General features: G+C 41.3%; 1 pseudogene; it reads left to right on the top strand.

Moving 5' to 3' along the window:
• The first annotated feature begins 18,672 nt into the window (after positions 1 to 18,672).
• LOC122725935 lies at positions 18,673 to 19,079 on the top strand (annotated as a pseudogene).
• The last annotated feature ends 1,634 nt before the right edge of the window (positions 19,080 to 20,713 follow it).

The raw sequence follows: 20,713 nt of genomic DNA on the forward strand, positions 1-20,713 counted from the left end.
GGATAAAGGGTTCAAATACTTAGACATTTTCTAGATGGATGACCCTTGCCAAGTCAAAAGGGCCCCCATCCTAATTCTAGGATCTTCCCAAGGGGATGGTGTTAAGTAATGAATCTCTGCTAGACCTTGTTCCTGTTTACTGACCCAGGTGTGAGTAGAGCCTGTGAAGCTCATCTACCATGTGTGGCCCCAGCTGAGTTTCTCTGCCCCCTAAACCATTTGCTAAAAAGCAACATCTAGATTCTAGGGCTCTTTAAGTCTTGGTCCTTACTATGTCCCCAGTAGCATGTCTAGGACACAATATTTCTTTGGGCAAAGGTGACAGATGGTCTCACTGGGTAGTCAGTTAAACAGTGCCCAGAATTTGCATGAGAAAGACAGTGATTAAGGTGCTTATAGCTTTGTTTCTTGGCCTCTGATGCTGGCCACATTTTCTCTCTATCTCTATACTTTCTGGGTCCCTAATTTCAGGTATGTTTCCCTGGAAGCTGTTGGGGAGAAGAAGTTCAAATGATTCTTCCTTGCATCTCATAGGTGAATTCAGCCAATCATAATCCATTTTAGCACAAAAATAACTATGGTCCTTTAGTTCAGCTGGAGTACCTGCTGATATAACTATCTTTTTTTTTTCAGGGCAATGGGGGTTAAGTGACTTGCCTAGGGTCACATAGCTAGTAAATGTTAAGTGTGTAAGGTCAGATTTGAACTCAGGTCCTCCTGAATCCAGGGCCGGTGCTTTATCCACTGCACCACCTAGCAGCCCCACAACTATCTTTAATATGGGGACTTCGTCCTTGTCTAAACTGGAGAATAAAACAAGCTCATTCTAGTTGGGGCTGGTAGCAACATAGTAGAATCCAACAGTATCTTTTCAGGTTAGCCTAACCGCTTTGTCTTCTGTAGCCAGCCCAGCTTCTCAGCTACAAAAAACTTTGGATGACCTGGAGACTTGCAAAATAAATCCAGAGAATCTCACAAATTCTCAGAGTTGGAAGGCCCTTTCGTCCAACTTGTAACTGACCAAGAATCCCCTCTGGAGCATCAGTGACAAGTGGTTACCTAGCATCAGCTTGAAGGTCTCCAGTGAAGGGAAATCCACTGCATCTCAAGGCATCCCATTCAACTATAGGAGTGCTGGAAGTGTTAGAAAGTCTTTGCATTGAGTTGAAATCTGCCTCTGCAACTTCTACCCACTGATTCATGCTCTGTTCACTAGGACTGAGCAGAACAAACCTGTCTCTCTTCTGCATGTAGCAATTTTTCAAATACTTGAAGTCTTCTCTTCTCCAGGTTAGAGAGTCAAAGTCTTTTAGGTGAGTCTTAGTGTGGCATGGTCTCTAATCTCCTCACCATACTGGTTGCACTTTTCTGAATAATCTCCAGCTTGTCAGAATCTTCTTTTTTTTTTTTAATTAATAAAGTATTTTATTTTTTTTCCATTACATGTAAAGATAGTTCTCCTTTTTTATTTTTTTTTTTTTGCGGGGCAATGGGGGTTAAGTGACTTGCCCAGGGTCACACAGCTAGTAAGTGTCAAGTGTCTGAGGCCGGATTTGAACTCAGGTACTCCTGAATCCAGGGCCGGTGCTTTATCCACTGCGCCACCTAGCCGCCCCCTAAAGATAGTTCTCAACCTTTGTTTATACAAGTTATATATATATATATATATATACACACACACACATAATAACATTAATCCTATTTTGTCAGAATCTTCTTAAAAATATGGTACCCAGAACTGAATAGAATAATCCAGATGTGGTCTCATCAGGATAGCAGTATAATTACCTTCATCCTTCTGGGCAACATGCCTCACTAGCATACTCCAGGACTGCATTGGTTTTCTGAGCTGCCACATCACATTTTGCCTGTCTTTCTCCCAGGACCTACTGACCTCTGACTAGCTACAGCCAACTGAGAATACAAAGACAGGGCAGAAAGTGGCTATCCATTATCTTTGGATAATAGGGGTAGGCACTTCATGCTGTTGATATGCACCTTCCAGCTCAGATGAGACTCCACTTCCGGCCTGTCCTCTCCTATAGCTCCCCATCCCTTTCTGCCTCTTTTGGTTTGAGACACAAATCAGCTTCTTCCTTTGACATTTGTTGCCTGACTAGCTGTCTGGTCCTGCTTGGTTAGAGTCTTTGGCTATCAATGTTGATTTTTTTTTTATTTGAGTTTTATTTCTTATCTGTCTACTCCAACTTGCTTTAGATATCCACGTTGGACCTTGGCCTGGTTACTGGACTTTGTTCCTAGGCTGTCACTACCTGCTCTCATAGAACATTCAGAATTAGAAAGTAGTCTCTTATTATTAGACTGAATAGAAAGAATGTCCTTCTCTCTACTTAGTGATACCCTGGATTTTAATTGATGTTGTCTAGATTAATGCTAGCTGACAGTCTCTTCCCATTAGGTGGCTTCCTGATCCCAGCCCACTGGCATCCATTCACAACTTAGCACTGATACTCTAGATAAGCAGTTCTTTTTTTTTTTTTTTTTTTTTTAGTGAGGCGATTGGGGTTAAGTGACTTGCCCAGGGTCACATAGCTAGTAAGTGTGAAGTGTCTGAGGCCGGATTTGAACTCAGGTCCTCCTGACTCCAGGGCTGGTGCTCTATCTGCTGCACCACCCAGCTGCCCCTCTAGATAAGCAGTTCTTAACCATTTTTAGTGCTATGAACCCTTCCAGCAGTCTGGTGAGCCCTATGAACCCCTTTTTAGAATGCTTTTAAAATGCATAAAATAAAATATATAGAATGAGGAAGGAAGGGAAGAAAGGGAGGAAACAAGTATTTATTAAGCACCTACTCTATGTGAAGAGCAGCTAGGTGGTGCTGTGGATAGAGTGCCAGGCCTGAAGTAAGGAAGACTCACCTTCCTGAGTTCAAATCTGACCTCAGATGCTTATTAGTTATATGCCCCAGAGTAAGTCACTTAACCCTTTTTGCTTCAATTTCCTCAACTGTAAAATGAACTGGAGAAGAAAATAGACTACTACTCCAATATCTTTGCCGAGAAAACCCCAAATGGTGTCACAAAAAGTTGAACACGACTGAAATGAACAACAATGTGCTAGGAATTGAGCTAAGCACTTTACAAATTTTATTTCATTTAATCCTCACAACAACCTTGGGAGGTAGGTGCTATCATAATGCTCATTTTACAGTTAAGGAAATTGAGGCAAACAGAGGTTAGATGATTTGCCCAGGGTCACAAAGCTAGTAAATGTTTGAGGCTGGATTTGAACTCAGATCTTACTGATTCCAAGGCCAGATCCTGAAGTAGTTATTAGAATTAAAAAAAAAAAAAAGCTCATGGACCCCAGGTTAAGAACACATACTCTATATTATATAGATCTAGTACTAGATGGGACCTCAAGGCCCATATAATACAACCACCTTATTTTATAGATGAGGAAACTGAGAACCAGAGACATTAAATAATTTGCCCAAGGTCACCTAGTAAATGAAAAAGCTGGGATTCAAACTCAGGTCTCATGATTTCCAACTCAGCTCTCCAAGCAATTCCCAATGTTCTATAATGGAGTTCCTGGAATAAAATGTCTGTGGCATGTGCTCAGTTCCCTCTCACCACACTTTTTATTGAGAGTTTGGCTCAGTTGGTCCATATTCCCCAGCATCAGGTCCTCCCCTTTGCATGAGGAAAGGTCTAGTACAAAGTTTTAATAATTGCCTTTTCATCGAGGAGTGCAATATCTTTGGGCAGACCTAGAATAGAAGCTGTGTTAGATGATGAACCCTCACAGGTTTTTGGGGAGGTCGGCCTGAAAAGTTTTCAGCAAAAAAGGAGTTAAGGTAGCAATACCACCCAGCAAAGCAGCAGCAGATGAGTGTTGGACTTGTGCAGCTAGTATCTCTGCCAGCAAAGACTCCAGCCTCCATGGCATTGAAAAGCTGTGGGTCTACAGAGCTGCCCACTCAGCATCTGAAATGAAAGGCTTCAGGGGAAGCTGTCCTTGACCTCAAATGGGTGCTCTTCCAAAAGTTCACCATTTGTAAGATTGCTGTTTGGAATTTGGAACACATGTTCCATGGAAACAATATTACACATGACGGTGGAGTTCCCAGGCCAGTACATTAAAAAAAAAAAAAATTATTGGGGGCAGCTAGGTGGCGCAGTGGATAAAGCACCAGCCCTGGATTCAGGAGGACCTGAGTTCAAATCCGACCTCAGACACTTGACACTTACTAGCTGTGTGACCCTGGGCAGGTCACTTAACTCCTACTGCCTGCAAAAATAAAAAAAAAAAAAAAAAGAAATGATGAGCAGGAGAAGTTCAGAGAAACCTGGAAGGACTTGCATGAACTGATGATGAGTGAGATGAGCAGAACCAGAAGAACATTATACACAGTATCATCATTATGTGTTGATCAACTGTGATAGACTAGATTCTTCTCACCAATCCAATGGTACAAGAAAGTTCCAAAGGACTCATGATGGAAAAGGCTCTCCAAATCCAGGGGAAAAAAAGGGAACTGTGGAATATGGATGCTGATTGGACCATACTATTTCTTTTGTTTTTGGTGCTGTTGGTTTTCTGTTTTGAGGTTTTCCCTTTTTGCTCTGATTCTTCTCTTCTAACATGACTAATGCAGAAATATATTTAATGTTATTATGTATATATAACCAATATCAGATTACCTGCTGTCTAGGTGGGAGGGAGGGTAGGGAGGGAGAAAAATTTGAAATTGGAAATCTTATATAAATAAATGTTGAAAACTATCTCTACATGTAACTGGAAAATAATAAAATACTTTTATTTTTTAAAAAATTGCCTGAGACCCTCTTCTGGATGTATTGGGGAAGGATCTGTTTCTGTTTTTTTTTTTTAGTGAGGCAATTGGGGTTAAGTGACTTGCCCAGGGTCACACAGCTAGTAAGTGTTAAGTGTCTGGGGTCGGATTTGAACTCAGGTACTCCTGACTCCAGGGCCGGTGCTCTATCCATTGCACCACCTAGCCACCCCTGTTTCTGTTTTAATAGAATAAGTGCTAGGGAGTTGCATAAGGCACGCAGAGGTTCAAAGACTTGTCCAGGGTCATGAAACTAATAAGATGGGGCAGCTAGGTGGCACAGTGGATAAAGCAGCAGCCCTGGATTCAGGAGGACCTGAGTTCAAATCCAGCCTCAGATACTTGACACTTACTAGCTGTGTGACCCTGGGCAAGTCACTTAACTCTCATTGCCCTGTCCAAAAAATAAAAATAATAAGATTCAATGATGCAATTTGAATTCAAGTATCTGTGGGGGGTGGGTGGGTGTGGATATGGTTTTGTACACACATGAGTGAATGTGCATGTGTACGCATTGAGGAAGCAGTCATAGGAAGTAACATGACTGGGCTCCAGAGGGGTGCAGTGCTCACTGTAGGACAAGAGAAAACCAGAGAAGCATGGCGGCAGGTCTCTCCTTGCTTGACTGGCCAAGTGGTTTGCCTTTTTAATGGTCTAAAGCTGCACTAAGACATAAATATGCACATATACATACATACACATATGTGTCTATATAAATATGCACATATATACTTATGTTTATGTATGTACGTGTGTGTATGTATATTGTAGCTCCAGTGGCTGCCAATTATCTATAAGATAAAATTCAACCCCCTCTGTTTGGTATTTAAAGCTCTTTGCAGTCTAGTTCTAGCCCACCTTTCCAGGCTTACTTCACATTATTCTTTCATGCATTCAGTGCTCCATGTTGGCCTACTTTCTAGTTTCTATTCATGATATTCCATCTCCTTCCTCCATGTCTTTGCAATGTCTGTTCTCCATGCTTGGTCTTTCCTTACCTCTACCTCATAGAATCTTTAGTGCTACCATGAGGTTCATTCTGGTCCAATCAGTTGTTTGTGCCCATCCCTCCTCGATATTACTTTGTATTGTCTGCTATATAGTAGGTACTTAACAAATATTTGTCAGATGAACAAATGGGTGAATCCACAGTTTTATCCCTTTCTACTGATACAAATTGCCATCCTTTTATGCCTTAGTAAACACACTTCATAATCTGCTTTAGTTAAAAACATGTATTATTATCATCATCAATCTTCTAGTGATGAGACTATCCAGATAGAAGTGGAATGGTTCTTAGATGACGAGCATATAGTCTATCACTGGACCTGAACTGGATATAGTTCATTTTCATGGGACCTTTATTTATCTTATATTTCAATGTTCATGATGAGCGTTTACAAAAAGATCCCCACAAAGAGACCTACAATTTATGCGCCAACATTTGTTGCTGAAGATGATGTGACTTTGATACAAAGGTGGGTGTAGCAGAAGACAGTGAAAGATATGTCAGAAAACATGTCTCAGGAGTAAGAAACAAAAGTATTCAAGGACCTGTTCACTGATACAAAATACCTATAGATCAGGTCTATGTTAAAAAATAGAGAGAGGTGGGGGGTACTAGATTTTGTGAACACTGAATTATTTCACAAAAAAGGGAAATTAAATCTATCAGTAAGAAAACAATTGGTAAACTATGTGGGAATAATTTCTGAATAAGCTGTCTGTGTATTGTCAGATCATTAACCTTCTTGAGAAAACATAAAAATCAATACTAAATTAGAATGGCTTAGCACAGTGTCTGACACATAGCAAGTACTTAAAAAATACCCTATTCTCTCTCTCTCTTTCTCTCTCTCTCCTCCCCCCCTTCCCACTTGTCCCTTCCTCCCTCTCTAGCTCTCTCTCCCACTTCCTCCCTCGCTTGGAAAGAACAAAAACAACAAAAAAGATGACATAGCCTGCAATCGAGGCAATTACAATCTAATCTATTCAAACAAGTTGATGATACTAAAAATGAATAAGAGAATAGACACTGACACAGACCTGTCAGGAACCTCAGGTATACCAATGTAAATCAATTGTAACAAGGAAACCAAAAGAGCCCCAACAAGCAAACACAAAATCTCTTTGTCAAGTAGAGGTGATATAGTAGTCTAGGGCAATAGCAGTGTCTTGGGACAGTGGCCAGTGGGGACCCAAACATCAGAGTATGCACAGTATGCTCTACCTGTTGGCAATTTGAGTGGGTTGGTGAGAATGCTTCTGAAAATCAGTCAGTCAATGAGCATTAAGTGCTTACTCTGTGCCAGATACTATGCTGAACACTAGGAATACAAATACAAGGAAAAAGAAAGACAGTCCCTTCCCTCGAGTAGCTTGAATTCTTTTTTTTTCTTTTGTGGGGCAATGGGGGTTAAGTGACTTGCCGGGGGTTAAGTGACTTGCCCAGGGTCACACAGCTAGTAAAGTGTCTGAGGCCGGATTTGAACTCAGATACTCCCGAATCCAGGGCTGGTGCTTTATCCACTGCGCCACCTAGCTGCCCCTGGCATCCTCTTAAATAGATGGTCTAAGAGGAGTCATCTAATCTGAGGGATGAGGTTACTTCCAATGTGTCATTTCCAAGGCTGAAATCATCTTCCAGGATGAAGAGGATTCTGGGACACGATGGAGAAGTTAGGAGTGCAGCCAGGTAAGAAATACATGAGGTGTAATGCTCCTTCAGAATATGCATATGGATACTTTAACTATTTCCTGGCAGCTTACTATCTGGTGATGCAAAACTTTTTAAATGGCCACTGAGCTAGAAAGGAATGTGCATACAAGAGTCATGAACAGACATCGTTCTAGTGGTTTTCAAGGGAGAAGGGAGAACTGCTACAAGATGCTGGGTAGGAGAGAGGTAGCATCAGAAACCTATTCTCCCAACTTGGGCCACCACGGGGCCATGAATGCATACCTCTGCTATTTCTTCTCTTTCTGTAATGTTTATTGGAAGGAGCACTGGAAGCAGAATAGGATTTGTGAGCTTTGAAAGGTGGGAAGAGCCACTAGAGATCTAGCAATGGGGAATCCATAGCAGAGTGTGCTGATAGCTGCAGCAGCTGGAGCTAGTGAGGAACCGCCTTTGAGGAGCAATGTTCAACCCATCCCCATGGTCTTTTGTAAACCAGAAGGCAGTCTGTCCATTGCAAACCACAGAAGTAAAGTTGGTGGGCGGAATGTTGGTAATCACCACTTTCAGTTCAGTGTCCCTAAGGACTAAGGTCATAAAGGAGAGTGTGCTCCCCATTTTAGAGGTTTCTGTACTTTGGATCTTGTTATATCTTCTCAGTAACTATCTCTTTATAAAATCCCATTGATGCCAACTGGTTAATTGAGTAATCACTGATTAGAAGACATTAGGGTAACATTAACTAAACATTGATATTGGACAGGAATATATCAGATGGGGCACGGGAGCTCATAGTTGTGGAGAAGGTCTATAAACTGGGTCATAGTTTCCCTATCAGCAAAATGAAGGGGTTGGATGAGATGGTCTTTGAAGTCTTTTTCTGTTTTAGATCCATGATCCTTTCTGTCTGTCATCTATGAAGTGAGGAGGTTGAAAGAGAATGACAGTAGTGATTTGGGTTGTTGTTTTCTTGTTTTCTTTTTGGTGAGGCAATTGGGGTTAAGTGACTTGCCCAGGGTCACACAGCTAGTAAGTATTAAGTGTCTGAGGCCGGATTTGAACTCAGGTCCTCCTGACTCCAGGGCCGGTGCTCTATCCACTGCACCACCTAGCTGTCCTGACAGTAGTGATTTGCAGGGCACTGAAGGAGCTAGTCATTCTAATGCACATGTTCTGCTTGTTGGAGTAAGATTGAAGAGCCCTCGGATAGTACAGGAAAGTACAGTTGAGGGAGTGGATTTGGTATGATGGGGATTCCCCAGTTATTTCATTCTAGGGAAAATGAATGAGTCAGTGCATATAAGGGCAAGAGAGTCCTGGTTGTATGAGACCTGGTATGAAAAAATAAAACTGCCTATGAAGGGGAGTAGTTTTTGTTGCTTGTGTCCACCTCAGTGTCATATACCAATTATTGAGCTACGATAAAAGACTATAAGGTCAGATTTTTGTCTTGTAGGCCACCCCTCCATTGTAGATTTTTAAGCACCTATTGATTTGGCCAAGATTGCCTGACCAAGAGAAGAGGACACAGGAAGTCCTAAGACCCAGGCTATGAGAGTAGTATGATCCAGAGCAGACCCACACAATGAACTAGGGGCCTTTTTCTAGTCTTCTAACATTTTGTGGATACCAGTAGAGCAATCAAGTAACACATCTGTCCTTTTACACTCTTCCAGCATGTCTACCTTAGCTTCTTTTCTTTTTTTTTTCTTTTTTTTTTTTTGTGAGGCAATTGGGGTTAAGTGACTTGCCCAGGGTCACACAGCTAGTAAGTGTTAGGTGTCTGAGGCCGGATTTGAACTCAGGTACTCCTGACTCCAGGGCCGGTGCTTTATCCACTGCGCCACCTAGCCGCCCCCTTAGCTTCTTTTCCATTTTCAACATTTCCTTGACCATGTTCTTTTATGCTATTCCTTCCTCCCCACCCCACCCTAAGTATCTCTCAACTGTTCCTGGGGTCACACACTCTGATTCCATAGAGACCTTGGTATTCCATGAATTTTGGCTATCTAGCCCAAGGGAAAAAAACATTGATTTCAAAAGGACAAGTTTTTGTGTCAGGGAGCAGCTAGACATTGTTGAAGACACTGTTTTTCCCCAAAAGTTATTCAATTTGTTCTCTTCCACATTGATTTACCTTCCTCAGGTTAATGTGAGGTTCCTGACAAGTCTGTGTCAGTGTCTATGCTCTTACTCATTTTTAGTATCAACAACTCGTTTGAATAGGTTAGATTATGATTGCCTCGATGGCATGCTACATCTTCTCTTTTTTATTCTTTCTGAGAAAGGGAGGAAGAGAGATAGAGAAGGAGAAAGGGAGAAGTGGGAAAGAGTGAGGAAGAGAACTGGGGGCCCAGATCACCCTACGATGCCCATCCAATTCCAGGAGCCCATCATAATTTGGCTGCTATAGACATCTTCTTGGTCTTTCCTGTGTGAATTACTAGACTAAAATCTTTTTTTTTTTTTTTTTTTGGTGGGGCAATGAGGGTTAAGTGACTTGCCCAGGGTCACACAGCTAGTAAGTGTCAAGTGTCCGAGGCTGGATTTGAACTCAGGTCCTCCTGAATCCAGGGCCGGTGCTTTATCCACTGCGCCACCTAGCTGCCCCCAACTAAAATCTTTTGAGTAACTGTGGATCTCATGTACAAGGCCTAGTATTCTAGGGCTTCCTACAATGGTCACAATGTCCTCCACAAACAGAAACATCTGAATGGTCTCAGAATTTATAGGAAACTTGGATTCTATGCCATACCCACATGACATTGAACCCTTTTGGTGAGAGTGCATCTCCCTGATTTATCCCTCCTTTTATATTGACAATCTGAGAAACATTAAACAACAGTTATCTCTGATGGACTCTAACAGGAAATCTTGGATCATCTTAACATAGCCATGGAAGACAACTTGGTTGGTATTAAGAGATTACAACACTCCTGTAGGAAAAAAAAACAACCAACTTATGTATAAACAAAAGGGAATTAAATTTTTTAAAAATTAAATTAAATTAAAAATTTTTTTTTTTTTTGCGGGGCAATGGGGGTTAAGTGACTTGCCCAGGGTCACACAGCTAGTAAGTGTCAAGTGTCTGAGGCCGGATTTGAACTCAGGTCCTCCTGAATCCAGGGCCAGTGCTTTATCCACTGCGCCACCTAGCCGCCCCCCGGGAATTAATTTTTAAACCAAAAATATGGATTATAAACAAATTTCATTTTTTGGTTCAACTTCAGTCTTGCAAAAAAAGGTGTCTTTGTATGTTAGGTAATTATAAATTTGAAAATACCAAATTTGCCCCTATATATAGTCATGCACACATGACAGAAATTTATGAGCAAATTTAATCGCTACTTCATTTCAAGAGAAATTATTTGCCTTTAGAAAATACAGATTTAGGTTATGTTTTCCCCATGTAGGTTATGTGTAAATCCAAATGGGTTTGTGTAAATTTGGCTTGAGGAGAAAATTTAAAGAGATATCTCTGGAATCTCACCCACTTGTCTCCAAAGGAAACTTTGATTCCTACCTGGAGAGAGCAGGAAAAAGGGCTATTGGGTTGGCCATTCTGTTCTCTTCAGAGAAGAATTACTGGACTAGAGTTATATCTACTTAATTCTTTCCCCAAATAGTTATAGTTTTGGGGAAACTATATTTTTTTCTTAGATTCAAGTTGCTTTCCTGATGGTTATCCTTTAAAGGAAAGTGATGCCCTCGAGCTTATATCTGAAGACTGCTGCCTGTCAAATGCTCATTACCAAAAATACCATTACAAATAGTGAAAAGCAAGTGAACCCATTTATTCAAGCAGATATCCAATAGCATCAGAGAAGTTATACAGATTAAAATCTACCAGACAATACACAGAGTGAATAAAGTCTTCCACTGGGAGTAAGGTGTCTCAGCTCAACTGAGAGACTCACCCAAGGGGAAACTTATTGAACTTTCTAGGAAGGCCCAGTAGAAATCAGGGATGTGTTGAGATGTTGGCTTTCCCCTTCATGTCTCTCTTGCAAAATCTTACAACCATAGAGCTATGCCTTCCTACTTGCCTTCTCATTAATTCTCTCTTATACATTCTATATGTTGCATTACAAACTATAAGTCTTTAAACCACATATATTTCAATAAGAGACAGCACAAAAAGAGGCATGCAATGTGCAGTTTACCCAGTGCAGCAGGTTCAAAGTAGGGAAGAAGCTGTATCCTGGGGGCATCTTAAAAGGGGATAAGGACACCTCACCTAGTGTGCAAAGACTTCTACTAAATGTATTATTTGGGGAGGGGTGGGGCAATGAGGGTTAAGTGACTTGTCCAGGGTCACACAGCTAGTAAGTGTTAAATGTCTGAGGTCGGATTTTAACTCAGGTCCTCCTGAATCCAGGGCCGGTGCTCTATCCACTGCACCACCTAGCTGCCCCTACTAAATGTATTTTCTAACCCAGCACTGGGTACCTGGTGGCATTCCCCCTCCAAATTATTGTGTATTTCTTTTGTATAGATCCTATATTTGTGTATCCATTACCATGGCATAGTGAATAAAACACCAAATTGGAATTAGGAAGACTTAAGTTCAAGTCTTGCCTCAGACTTTTATAAGACAGGTAACCCTAAATAAGTCACTTTGTATGGAGCAGAGATGGGACTTAATGGCTTCTAAGGTTCCTCCAGCTTTAAGTCTATGATCCTTGGGCAGGGACCTTCTTCCCACTTGTGTACCTTATCCCCAGTTCCTAGTATAGTATCTGGCACATAGTAGGTATTATTAAATGCCAGCTGGTGGTTTGGTTGAATGTCATATGTGAGAGGAATTTAAAAAATCATCTTTTTTGTTGTTGTACTATGTTATGGAAATGATTGTTTTATTCCATAAATGAAAAATTTTAAAAAGAAACATGGCTGGAAAAATAGATTAGAGCCAGATGGCAAAGGACTAAATGCTACACCAGGGAGATTGTCTTTTATCCCGGAAAAAATAAGAAGCCACTGATGTTTTTAAGCAGGAGATTGACTTGATCAGATCCAGGTTTTAAGAAGGTTGCTCTGGGGGCAGCTAGGTGGTTCAGTGGATAGAGCACTGGCCCTGGATTCAGGAGGACCTGAGTTCAAATCTGATCTCAGACACTTAATAATTACTAGCTGTGTGACCCTGGGCAAGTCACTTAACCCCAATTGCCTCACCAAAAAATAAAAAATAAAAAAATAAGAAGGTTACTCTGGCAGCTTTATGAAGGACAGTGAGAGAGGAGAGAGACTGGAGGCAGGGAGACTTATTAGATGGTCCAGGTAAAAGGTGATTCTGAACTAGGGTTGTGGCCTTCCAAATGAAGCAAAGGGGGTGAAGGCTAACTTATGCTAGTAGCAGCATGAAGGGAGAAAAGAGGAAAGATATCATAGATATTGGGAGATCAAATCAAGAGGACTTTGTGACTGATTAGATGTTGATGTAAGGAGGGGAAGAAAGAGGGAAGTGTGGCTCAGAGAGGCTCTAAGACTCAGTGCTAGGGGTCTGAGACGATAGTGGTGCCTTCAACAGAAATAGGGAAGTTGAGAGGAAAGACTGGTTTAGGAAGGAAGGGGATGGGTTCCATTTTGAATGGTTGAATTTAAGATACCTGTTGGACACCCAAGTGAAACTAGCCAACAGGCAACAGGAGATGTAAGACTGAAGTTCAGGGGAGAGATTAGTGCTAAATAGATAGATCCCCCCAAACTAAACACAATCAATTTAGTGGTAAAGGTGTTAATTAAACCCATGGGAGCCGATGAGATCGCCAAGGAGACTGAATAAAGTGTTAAGAGAAGAGTGCCTCAAAAACAGACTTGGCAGATATGCAGGCCTAAGGGGTAGGTGATAAAATGGAACCTGCATAGAGCCTAAGAAAGAAACCTACGAAATCAGGTAGGATGAGAACTAGAAAGTGTCATGAAAGCTAAGGAAGAAAAGGGGTCAAGAAGAATGAGGAAAAGATTGCAGGATTTAGCAAGTAAAAAGCTACTGGTAATATTTATAGTAGCACTTTTTGTAGTAGCAAAGATTGAAAAACAAAAGAAATGCCTATAAATTTGGGTATGACTAAACAAATTGTGGCACATGAAAATAATGGAATATTGGTATCATAAGAAACAATGAGGGGCAGCTAGGTGGCACAGTGGATAGAGCACTGGCCCTGGATTCAGGAGGACCTGAGTTCAAATTTGACCTCAGACACTTGATACTTACTAGCTGTGTGACCCTGGGCCAGTCACTTAACCCTCATTGCCCTGCCAAAAAAAAAAGAAAGAAACAATGAATGTGAAGAATATGGAGAAATATAGGAAGACTTATATGAGCTAATGAAAAGGAGAGTAAGCTGAACCAGGAAAAACTAGACATAATGACTAAAATAATGTAAATGGAAAGAAGAAAAACAACAAAATAGAAATTGAATGCTGCATAATTAGGTTGACCTTGAAGAAGAGATAGAGAATGTATCTCCCTTCCTTCTTTGTAGAAGTGGGGGACTATGGGTGTGGAACACTTCATATCCTGTTAGAAGCAATTGATATTTTAGTTAGTTTTGTTGGATTGCCTTTTCCCTCTTTCTTATTCTTAGTCACAAAGTTTGTCTTTCTGGGTATGAGACAGAGGAGGGATATTTTTGGAAAAGGAGGTTATGTAAAAATAAAAGATAGCAATACCTTTTTTAAAAGGTCATCGGTAACCTTTGAGAGAAAAATTATTTTAGAAGAATGATGGGATAGGAAGCCAGATGGCAAGAGGTTGAGTGAGTGGGTGGTGAGGCAGTGGAGGCACAGAATAGATACTCTTTTTAAGGTTTTATCTGTGAAAGAGAGAACTATTATACCCATACCCTACTGAAATATGCCCTAACCTCCCAGCCTTCTTTTATTGAGGACGAAAAAACCCTATTTCCTTTAGGCCTCTTCCCAAGGTATCAAAATAGTTAACAATGGATAGCTGATAACACCATGAGAAAGTCTAAAAATATTTTTATCAAACAATAGCAGTTTAAAAAATGGCAAAGAACGTATCTCTAGTCTGAAAATATCACCATCTACATGAAAACAAGGGTTTGAGAGGAATTAGGCCTGGCCCGTCCCCAGATGAAAGCAGCGAGTTCCTTTACTTGTATTAATTGCTTGCAGTGGGAACAGCTAAAAGACAGAGGAGAGGTCAAACAAAAGACAAGAACAGGAGCCAAAGGGCAGGACATTCCAGCGTTGACATATGGGGCCTGCAATTGCCAACTGCTGGATTACATCAGAGCAGGGTAAAGAAGAGTGGAATCCATTCTGTAGTAATCTGGGCCAGAACATATGTTAAGTATATAACGCTTTCGAGCCAGGCTTCGTGTTACAGCTTGTGCCTAAAGGAGACACCAGCACTTGCTAATTATTTAAAGTCTTCCAACTGGAAAATATAATAAAGTAGAACTAACTAACTCAAATAATTTGAAAAAATCATGTCCATCACACTGACAGATGAATAAAACCGATGGTAATTTCATTTAAATGCAAGACAGCATGGCGGAGTTCATAGAAGGCAGGACTTGAAGTCACATTCCTCCCCTGAGATTACTAACTATGTGACCTTGGACACGCAGCCTCTAGAGCCTCGGGCAATTCTTTAAGACCATAAGATGCATTGTGATCATAAATATTTTATCTTTCTACCCCCATAGCATCTCTGCTAATTATTTCCTATTTATCCTGTAAATAGCTTGCTTTGTATATGTTTGCATGTTGTCTCCCCCATTAGATTGTGAGCTCCTTGAAGCCAGGGGCTGTCTTTTGCCTCTTTTTGTATCCCTAGCACTTAGCACAGTGCCTGGCACATAGCTGGCACTAAACAAATATTTATTGCTCAATAGATTGATTGAATCCATCTCCTGTTCTCCACTCACACAGCCAGAAGCCTAGTTCTGGCCCTCATCTCCTCATACCTAGACAACCTCTTAATTGGCTTCCTTGCCTTAATTCTTTTTCCTCTCTTATCCATCCTCCATAGAGATGCTAAAGTGACTTTCCTAAGGCATAAATAAGTCTGATCATAAGTCTGCCTAATCAATAAACTCCACCGGCACCTTATTTCCTCTAAGATCAAATACAATCTCCTCCTATTGGTTTTTTTTTTTGGTTTTTTTTTTTTTAGTGAGGCAATTGGGGTTAAGTGACTTGCCCAGGGTCACACAGCCGGCAAGTGTTAAGTGTCTGAGGCCGGATCCGAACTCAGGTACTCCTGGCTCCAGGGCCTGTGCTCCATCCACTGCGCCACCTAGCTGCCCCCCTATTGGTTTTTAAAGCCCTTTACAACCCAGCCCCAGACTACCTTCCTAGGCTTAGATACTATACTACTCCCCTTGCAGAATTCTCTGGTGAATCTAAATTGATCTCACCGTTTCTCAAACCCAACGCTCCAGCTCTCATCTCTGGGACTTTGCATTGGCTGTAACCCATACCCAGAATGTATCCCTGCTTGATTCTGGGCTTTTAGAATTCCTATATATTTGTTTGTACATGCACACACATATACACACATGTACACATATACATATGTATATGTACACACAAATAGTTAGGTAGGACAATGGATAAAGCTCTGGACCTAGAGTTAGGAAGACCTTAGTTCAAAACCGGCCTCACACACTTCCTAACTGTGTGACCCTGGGCAAATCACTTAACCTCTGTCTACCTCAGTTTCCTCTTCTGTAAAATGAGGCTAAATAATAACACTTATCTCCCAGGGTTGTTGTGAACACCAAATGAGATAATATTTGTAAAAGTGTTTTGCAAACCTTAAAGTGCTATATAAATGATAGCTCTTATTAGACACAAAATCTATATTGTACACACGTGTATATGTGTATATATATTTTTATATATGCACATGGATGCATGCATGCATGCACTTATACATACATACTGATTATCTCTACCAAAAGCATATAAGCTACTTGAGAACAGGGATTAATTCATTTTTGTCTATATCCCTAGTCCCTAGCAGAGGGTCTGGCACATCATAGGTGCTTAATAAGTTCTTTTTTTTTTTTTTTGCAGGGCAATGAGGGTGAAGTGACTTGCCCAGGGTCACACAGCTAGTAAGTGTCAAGTGTCTGAGGCTGGATTTGAACTCAGTGCTTTATCCACTGTACCACCTAGCTGCCCCTTGATAAGTTCTTATTGATAGATGAGATTTACAGCCTGAAGGGACTAATTTTCCAGATGAGGAAACTGAGGCTTAGAGAGCTTAAGTGACCTGGTCAAAATGACTCAGGTAAAAGATATGAGTGTGAGTTCTCTGACTCCAAATTTAGGGCTCCTACTGCTAGATGTGGTCATTTTTACATTGGTGAAAATCTCAAGCCAGAAGTTCATACAACGCAAATCACAAGTCCTTGATTGGCTCTTGGCACACAAGTGGAGGCAGTGGAAAGAACACTGGACCTCAACTTAAGGGGTACCTGGGTTTAAATCCTACCTCTGATATGTGTCCATGGGCAAGTCAACCTACCACCCCAAATCTCAATTTCCTCATCTGGAAAATGAAGAACACTGTAGTATCTACTTTACAGAGTTGTTGTAAGGTTCAAATGAGATAATATATCTAAGAGTATTATACTTATGTAAGATAGGTATGGGACAGCTATGTGGCACAGTGGATAGAGTACAAGGCCTGGAGTCAGTTCAAATCTGGCCTCAGACACTAGTTGTGTGACTCTGGGCAAGTCACTTAACCCTGTTTACCTCACTTTCTTCATCTATAAAATGTTCTGGAGAAGAAAATGGCAAACCACTCCAGTAACTTTACCAAGAAAACCCCAAATGGGGTCACAAAGAATCAGACACAACTAAAAAATGACTAAACAACAAAATGATAGGTATGGCATGTACACATGAGTTGTCTAAATGTATAAACATGGCTTAAGAGTGCCATGTGGGGCAGCTAGGTGGCACAATGGATAGAGCACTGGCCCTGGATTCAGGAGGACCTGAATTCAAATCTGACCTCAGACACTTAACACTTACTAGCTGTGTGATTCTGGGCAAGTCACTTAACCCTCATTGCCCCACCAAAAAGGAAAAAAAAAAGAGTAGGAGCAAATCTTAACACTTACTGGCTATGTGACCATGGGCAAGTCACTTAACCCCAATTGCCTCACCCCCCCCCCCCCCCAAAGTGCCATGTGTAGGTATCTCTGGAATCTAGTCCACCTCTCTTTAAGGTAGCCTTTAGGAGAATAGGAAAAGGACTGTGATTGGACACTTGTTCCCTCTCCTTGATATCTCCAGGAAAGGTAGGATTAACTCTACCCCTCTAATTCAGGCTAGAATTAATTCTATCTTCCACCCAACAAATATTGGTATATAGAGGTTTGAGTCTGGTTCAGAAAGAAATTTGCTTCTCTAGTGACTCTTTTTTTTTCCTTTCCCTTTGTGGTGAGGCAATTGGGGTTAAGTGACTTGCCCAAGGTCACACAGCTAGTAAGTGCCAAGTGTCTGAGTTCGGATTTGAACTCAGGTCCTCCTGAATCCAGGGCCGGTGCTTTATCTGCCCCCTAATGACTCTTTTTTTTTTTTTTAGTGAGGCAATTGGGGTTAAGTGACTTGCCTAGGGTCACACAGCTAGTTAAGTGTTAAGTGTCTGAGGCCGGATTTGAACCCAGGTACTCCTGACTCCAGGGTCGGTGCTCCATCCACTGCGCCATCTAGCTGCCCCATCCCTAATGACTCTTAAAGGGAAGGGTAGCCTTTAGCTTATACTCACCAGCTTATCTCCTTTCTGACAAATGCTGGTTACACAAAAGACCATCACAGATAGTGCATAGCCAGTAAAGTCATTTATCCAAGCAGAAGAGCAAACAGAAATCTCAGAAGTTATACAGATTAGGATATACTAAAGAATATACAAGAGTAAATGAGCTTTTTTGCTGAAAGTGAGATGAGGGGTTCCGGGCTCTGGGCCACGATAGGATCCGCTGCCATATGCGCCCTGCGGCACACCGGGGCCCTCGGGTCCCATGTCAGCAAGGACCTGGGGGCCTCCATACCTGTGGGATGGGCGGGGATGTGGGCCCGCGGGCAGGCTGAAGGAGCTGGGGCTGGTTCTGGGCTCAGCGGTGCCCGAGGCCTCCCCGGCACTAATTAAGGGTCTCTTTCCTGCAGCGTTCTCTCCCCAGAAATGGGCAAGTTCATATAACCCGGGAAGGTGGTGCTGGTCCTGGCCGGGCGGTACTCCGGGAGCAAATCCGTCATCGTCAAGAACATTGATGGGACATCCGACAGGCCCTACAGCCATGCCTTGGTGGCAGGCATCAACCACTACCCTTGAAAGGTGACCACAGCAAAGGGCAAAAAGAAGATTGCCAAGAGATCGAAAATCATGTCCTTCATGAAAGTTTATAACTACAACCACCTCATGCCCACCAGATACTCTATGGTTATCCCTTTGGACAAAACAGTTGTCAACAAGGATGTGTTCTGTGACCCTGAACTAAAACTAAGGCGAGAAGGGAGGCCAAGGCCAAGTTTGAAGACAGGTACAAGACAGGCAAAAACAAGTGGTTCTTCCAGAAGCTGTGGTTTTAGAACTACTCTGTTGATGAGTAAATAAAACGTTTATTTAAAAAAAAAGAAAAGAAAAGAAAGAAAGTAAGTGAGAGGAGATCTCTACTCACATCAAGAAAAAACCTAATATCATCCAAGGAGATCAATCCTTGCAGAGTTTAGGGAGGCAAGCTAGAGATTAGGTATATATAGAGGAGCCATCTACATTTTGCTATTTCTCACCCTTGTTTCTCCCAAAGAGTCTCTGTAACATCTCTCTCTCTCTCAGTCTCTGTCTGTCTGTCTGTCTCTCTGTGTCTTTCTCTCTGTCTCTGTCTCTGTCCCTCTCTCTCTGTCTCTGTCTTTCTCTCTCTGTCTCTCTGTCTCTGTCTCCCTCTCTAACTTGGCAAGTAGTCCCTTATGGTAGACAGTGTCCCCTCAACTTTCTCTCCACCAGCCAGGAGTCAGGTCTCTTTTTGTACATGTAGCAGCCTTGGTTAGAAGTTGGGTTGCATGTAGGTAAAGTACTTTGCAGATTTCAAAGAGCTCATGAATATCAGCTCTCATTTTTATCTATTTTAAAATTATCTTATCCTGTTTTATAAAGCCTCATCAGAAGTTAATTTCCCCTTCTCCATTGAAATATCAATTCTCTGCTATTTTTTAAAATATTAAAATATAATTATCTAAGAGGGAAAAAAATCCCCACATTCCAACCACAGTTTACAATTAATCCAAACTGGCAAGGCACCAAAATTCTCTTGTGAATTTTTGGCAAAATAAAGCAAGAATAATTGTGAGGTCCAACAAGTGATAAGAGTCCTTACTTAGTGTTTCAACCTTTAATTTACCGACTTGTCTCTTCTTTCCTCATTCGAGGGACAAAAGAAAGCATTGGAAGAATGAAATCTTTTCCTATAGCAACTTTTCTGTGTTGTGGACCCCCCTCTGGAACTCTAGTGAATGAAGCCTATGGAACTCTCTTCAGGAGAATGTTTAAAAATACATAACATATGCATTTAAATAATAAATAAAATAATATTTTAGATGCATTAAATAAAATACAAAGGATTAAAAAGGAAACCAGTTATATCAAAAATAGAATTACAAAAAAATTTTTTTTTAAGTTAACAAGCCCCACATTAAGAATTTCTGTGACTTATAGCATAAATAATAGGTTTCATAGAATCCTAGAACCTCTGAGTTGGAAGAGACCTCAGAAGCCACTTAGTCTAACAGGAATATTCTCTACGGCATCCCAGGTTCTGCTTGAAGACCTCCCATGAAGGGGATTTCACTACCTCTTAGAGCAGAGGATTTCTTTTCTTTTCCTTTCTTTTCTTTTCTTTTTTTTGGGGGGGCAATGAGGGTTAGGTGACTTGCCCAGGATCACACAGCTAGTAAGTGTCAAGTGTCTGAGACCGGATTTGAACTCAGGTCTTCCTGAATCCAGGACCAGTGCTTTATCCACTGCACCAACTAGCTGCTCCCCCTCCTGCCCTCAGACCCTCCCCAATTTCTTTTATTTTTAAATAGTTCTAATTGTTAGGAAATTCTTTCAAATGCTAAGCAGAAATATGCCTTTCCCCAACTTCTACCCGTTGAGGTAGCCTTGGAATAATAGAGCATTTTAATACTATCTATTTAATACTATTTTAATACACATATGTATGTGT

Source organism: Dromiciops gliroides, chromosome 4, assembly GCF_019393635.1.
Source record: "Dromiciops gliroides isolate mDroGli1 chromosome 4, mDroGli1.pri, whole genome shotgun sequence".
In the NCBI taxonomy this organism is placed as follows: domain Eukaryota; kingdom Metazoa; phylum Chordata; class Mammalia; order Microbiotheria; family Microbiotheriidae; genus Dromiciops; species Dromiciops gliroides.